We start from the raw sequence: 5928 nt of genomic DNA, 5'->3' as shown, positions 1-5928 counted from the left end.
TAGACTGACAATTTTAAACATGACCAGTTCCCTCTTGGCAAGGTTCTGTCCAGCTGGTGGGAATGCAAACATGGTGGGGAAATCTGGCAACACCCAACAAATCTTGGCACGCTCTACCCCAGGCACTCACCTCTGAGTACCTACCCTCAATCCACCTCCAGCAACATTATTATTTAAAAATAGAGGAAACTGGAAGAGCTCAGTTATACTACTGTACAAGGGTTGATTCTAAGGCTTGCGATCATACTCTAGCTTGCTTATTAGGTGGAGGTGCATTTGAACTCTGTACATTTGAACTCTGTAAAAAAAATAGAGGAAGTCAGGGTGTGTATCCTAGTGGAAAGGGGCAACACTGCTGAGTTGCAATGTAGTGGGAGAGGTACGTGCCCTGTGCAGGAGAGGGGATAAAGTCTGAACACACAGCAACACGGCCCTTCACTGCTATAAAAAGGGGGAAATTTCTATGGACCAGTCTGCATGATTTCTAGAAGTGCAAAAGAGAATCTATAATATGCTATCCTTCATATAAGGAAGAGATATAGGGGCTGGGGTTGTGGCTCAGTGGTAGAGCACTTGCCTCTCATGCATGAGGCCCTGAGTTCGATCCTCAGCACCACACAAAAATAAATAAATATATTGTGTCCATCTACAACTAAAAAAAAATTTAAAAAAGAAAGAGATATAAGAAGGATACACGAGAAATTAGAGATGGCTTTCCTACAGGGGGTGGATGGGAGAGGGGAGGTGGGAAGAGGCATCAAGAGGAAGTCAGGGTGTGTATCCTAACAACTGAGTAATGTTTGAGTAAGTAAGTAAAAATTCAACTCAATCAGGACGTCAGGAGAAGGGGACCCCAGACGGATTGCAAACAATAATAAATGAACCTAACTACTCAGAAATGAAAACTACACCACCATGAAGAAAAGAATCACCCTAAGTAGTTTTACAAAGTACTGTTTTGACTAGAAACGCAAAGGCCAAAACCAAAATGAACTATTATACAAAAAATGTGCCCTGGTTGGTAAGTCTGTTTCTCACGAGGTCAGCAATTTTGAAACTACATTATACTCGCACTGAATAAATAAGCAAGTATACTATAAAAGACCAGAGCAAGTTTCTCACTGTTGAAGAAATAAACTACAAAGAAAGGGAGAATGCTACAGTGAATCTGGTCTGTTGGATTGGAACTGGAGGTGTCTGTCAGACATACTGATGCAGATTCAGAAATAACACATGTACAGATGAGTGTGCTTACACGTGTATGTGCACACACACAGCTGCAGAGAACACCGCAGCCCAGCAGCACCTAGGTGCTGACTGCTAAACGCCATCCTCCCATGAAAGGCATCTAGGCTCCATGGGAACAGCTGACCCAGGGACAGAATGGAGAAAATACAATGAGCCTGAAGTACTTTGTGGAACCAAAAGCCTTAGGAAGTCCTTGTAAAGGACAAGGGTGTCAAAAGGACATGGGTGCCAACCTAGAGCAATTCCTAATGGCCAAATCCAAAATAATTGTAGCAATACAGTAAACACCAGCATTGGATTCTACGTAAGCCACAGAAGAAAGGCCCATGACACCCACAACAAAAACAACAATCAGTAAATGGGGGAGAAACGACAAGAGTTCTTTACAGGCAAATTTTAATAAATAAATGTAAAAAAAAGAGGACATTACAAAATTTTGATTAAGTAAAATATAATGAAAATCATTTCAGATAAGATGTATCAATAGATGCTAAAATTGGTAGGCAGAAATTTAAGAAGCGAAAGGGATATTTGCAGTCTGTAAGTTATCTTCCCAAGATTTATATAAATCATAAAGGGAAAATAATAATGTTAAGTGGATAAAACACCTTTACCAAGTGACAAGGCTGATGTACCAGTAGAGACACACTGACATCATATGCCACAAGCATGCTGCACCAAGGAGGCACACCTTGGGCTGGGGTAAGTGGGTGGGAGAGTGTTTGCCTAGCTCGTGCAAGGCCTCGGTTCCACCCCCAGCAGCGCACACTAACAAACAAGGAAAGCACAGCACCAGTGCTACAGTGCTAATGCCCCAGACACGTGACCTTTGTCAACTCATGAGGAAACACCAAGCAACCAAGTTTACCTGACCCACACTCATTAAATGTGTGAAGGCCCTAAAAGACTGATGCAGGGTCACAAGTTGTAAGAGACAAGGAAACAACTAAAAGCAACATCAGATCTTGGATTTGAGCCTGCAGCTGAAGAAGGGCATCACTGGAACCTGGAAGAGCTCAGTTATAATTCTGTACAAGGGTTGGCTCTAAGGCTTGCGATCTTACTCTAGCTTGCTTATTAGGTGAAGGTGCATTTGAACTCTGTACACTGTTCTTTGCAACCTTTCTGACAGTCTAAAACTATTTCAATATAAAAAGTTTTTATTGTTGTTTTGGTACTGGGGATTGAACCCAGGGGTGCTAAACATCCCCAGCCCTGTTTATTTTTTATTTTGAGACAGGGTCTCACTAAGTTGTTTAGGGCCTAAGTTGCTGATACTGGGTTTGAATCTGCTATCCTCCTGCCTCTTGAGTCACTGGAAATACAGGCGCCCACTACCACACCTGGCAAAAAGTTTTGTAATAAACAAAACAAAACCCCCATACTCCCAGTGGTTTGTATATCACACTCGAGAAATACTGATTTAAACCAAATTCCTTTCTCACAACTCCACTCATGATTCTTATTTTTCCCTCTTGAGCAACATAAAGTAAACAGCTGTTCCTGTTGGACAATAACATCCTCTTGTGTTTGAAGACAGAGCTCAGGCACTTTCCGTGGCTGGTCCCCCTCACCATCCATTTCAGAGGTGCTTCAGACCCTTGCCATCCTGTGTGCTCTTCTCAGTATTTCTAAACTGTCCACCTCCCACTTAAAATGAACCACCTACAATGCCCCAATGCCACACAACTACTGTAGAGCAGACCCAAATCCCCTAGCCACAATTTGGCTCCTGTGTTTCCAGAGAAACCTGTATTGCTTAGCTGCCCTCACAGCCGCACCACATACCAGGTCCGCTTCCTCCACAGCACCAACTCTCCCCCTCCCAGGGTCTGTGGTCACTGTGGTCTTCTCCCCCGCTGATGAAACTGCAGGTTTCCACACACTCTCACTGCACTGGAGTTCCATGTCACGTTCTAGTGTGTCAAAGTACATCCACCAACGTCTTGGGGACTTTTGCAAATCAAGCAGCCCTCTACTGCCTTCACCTAAGTTAGAGGATCAAGACCAGGTCTTTGATCTCCAGTTATCCAGAACGTGCGCCACCTTCACACTGCAAAAGAAGCATGTCATGCTAAAACTAGTGTGCTGCCAACTCTCAAAAATGTGGGCTAAAGGGGAAGAACAGAAATACTGATATCCTCCACACCATTTAATACATGTGTTTTAACGTCTCCATCGGCAGCATCAGAGTGGTGACTTCCCTCAACAACCTCACACTTACTAAAAAGAGAAGCAGAGACAAACAAATGGAAACTGGAGCCTACACTTTCTGATGAAATCGAAGACACTTCTGTAACTCTGTCCTAAACATCTGTGTGGCTAAATGACATGTGGTACCTAAAGTCGGGAGACCTGTCATCATCCAAGGTGACAAACCAGTGTTCTTCAGTGGCAGAGGGGCTGGGGAACTCACACCCTATGGTGGGGGAAGGAGAAGCCATGCTGAGGTCCAGGCCAGCAGGGGTGCTCCTCTGGGGAGTGGGAGATTATGGCTTCGCAGCCCTCAGCCAGTAGAATGGATTAAATTATTCATATTTTCTGCTATTTACTACGGATTATTGAGAACTGACCACATATGACATTTTACCAGTTTTTTATTAACTTATTATGGATATACGGAATTTATTTTGACATAACTAAAGGAGCATGGAAGATGGTCTGCTCCAATTCTGTCCTCAGTACAACCCCTCTGCTTCCTCTCCTGCCCCGCCCACCCCTTCCCTCCTGCCTACCTGTAGATCTTTCTTCTGTTTGTGTAAACTTGTTTTCAACTGGTGCATAAGGACATACATAAAGGTGGAGCTCACTGTGGTACACTCACACGTGTACACAGGAAAGTCTGATCGCACTCACTCCACTCTCCCTCCCTTTCCCCATTCCCTTCCCTCCCCTCAACCCCCTTCCTCTGCTCCACTGGGAGGACTGGACTTCCATGCCACCTCTAGAAGTCCACCTCTCTGCTCCATGCCTCCAAGGAATGGAGAGACTAAAGTGTGTGCAACCCTGGGAACTGTCACAGAAATGCACTGGGGACACGCTTCAATTAGCAGAGCAAAAAAATGACACATTCTTCATATCAAACACCCCTGATTAAGCACATATCCTTAATATGTGAGTTAAGTATATATACTATATATTAGAATATCAATGTAAGTCATTAGATTTCAGTAATGCAAAGGATAGGAAGTCCATGAGAAAATCTATTTTATACAAAAATAAACAAAATAAAAATAATCGAATCCTTCATCTTGAAAGTACTTTGAGAATTTTTTTGACTAATGGCCTTTTCCTGAAGATCATTTGTATTATAAATGTCTGAGACTGGTTGAGTCCTAGTTACAGGAAATAGTTTGCTGAGTTTGGTTTTTTTGAGTTTAGTTTTATTTTAATTCTACTGTAATAAAGAAGTTTACTTTTGCTGGAGTTGCTGATATGGATGACCATTGGTCTGCATATAGAACAGGAACACTGGATGGACCAAGATTGATAAGGCCCCACAGACTACCATTTAGAAAGAATGCGTGGTTTCCATCAAGTAAAGATTCCTTCCAATGACATTTTCATTTGGAAAATGACCTTGCATTCTTGGAAGGTGTACTTTCTACGGCACATTGAAATCTGGCACAATGTCAAGCAGACAGAGGACCAGAGTTAGGATTCTCACACTCAGCTCCCACATTGCTAGGGCAAACTGGGTTGTGACCAAAGGGTCCTGAACACCTTGATGCTGTCTCATTTAGCCATGGCCATTTTTTAAAAGACTCCTTAAATCAGTTTGCGAGATCATTCCGCCTACTCTCTTAATCAAGTCTAGCTTGGCAAAGAGTAGGCAAGCTGTGAGATGAGCGAGTCATGGGTCAGAGTAAGAGACCAGTTAGCTAATGCTAGGAGGGCTAGCTATGCTGAGGAGATACTGCACACGAGCAAAGAAAAACTGTCACTCTGACTAAAGAAAATAAAGACAGAGCCCTTTCCTCAGCTGCCACGAGGGTGCTTGGCCCTTCTGAGGAAGCTAAGGATGTGTGGGTGTGGCCCTCACCTCACACTTAGGTATTGCCATATCTGGCCACACAGTTTAATTAGTTAGCTGTGAAAAGAACATGCTACTGAGATAAACTGCATCATGGGTGAAATTCAAAAACATGATCAGTAAAAGAAACCAGATATAAAAGACCACATATTTTTTTAAAAAAAGACGATATATTGTGATATTCCACTTCCATGAAATTTGCAGAAGGGGCAAATCTAGATAAGGAACACAGCAGTGGAGTGACCATTTCTGAGGTGATGAGGAAGTCTCAAACCCCGTGGTGACGGTGGTGATGGCAGCACTTAGAGAAACAACACTGTTTTGATGACTACAAGAGAGCACCTAAGACGACCTGAGTGGCAGTCTCAGGGAAGGGTAATCATGTGGCCACTGGTGGGGCTTTCCCCAGCTGAATAGTTTTCCTTAAATAAATGTCTTGAACATGCCAACAATTCTCACATTCACATAACCCTCCCTTCGTTTCTTCTCAGTTAAAAACATCCGCATCCGCCTAAGTCGTCACGAGCCATGCTTCCTGAATACCTGCTACGCACCTTGCTTGGCTCTGGTAGTTGCAGAAGCAGGCAAGTCACTCCCAGAGCAGCTGCAGACACAACAGACTCTAAAGAGGTGCTCCAGTGAGGAGA

General features: G+C 43.4%; 1 non-coding gene across 1 annotated transcript; it reads left to right on the top strand.

The window, feature by feature from the left end:
- Positions 1–546: 546 nt before the first annotated feature.
- On the top strand, positions 547–619 carry Trnae-cuc (transfer RNA glutamic acid (anticodon CUC)). The gene has a single exon. It is a non-coding gene; the product is annotated as a tRNA-Glu (tRNA).
- The last annotated feature ends 5309 nt before the right edge of the window (positions 620–5928 follow it).

Source organism: Marmota flaviventris, chromosome 4, assembly GCF_047511675.1.
Source record: "Marmota flaviventris isolate mMarFla1 chromosome 4, mMarFla1.hap1, whole genome shotgun sequence".
Taxonomy (NCBI): domain Eukaryota; kingdom Metazoa; phylum Chordata; class Mammalia; order Rodentia; family Sciuridae; genus Marmota; species Marmota flaviventris.
The sequence above is the reverse complement of the archived record's forward strand: the minus strand, read 5'-3'. Positions and strand labels throughout refer to the sequence as shown.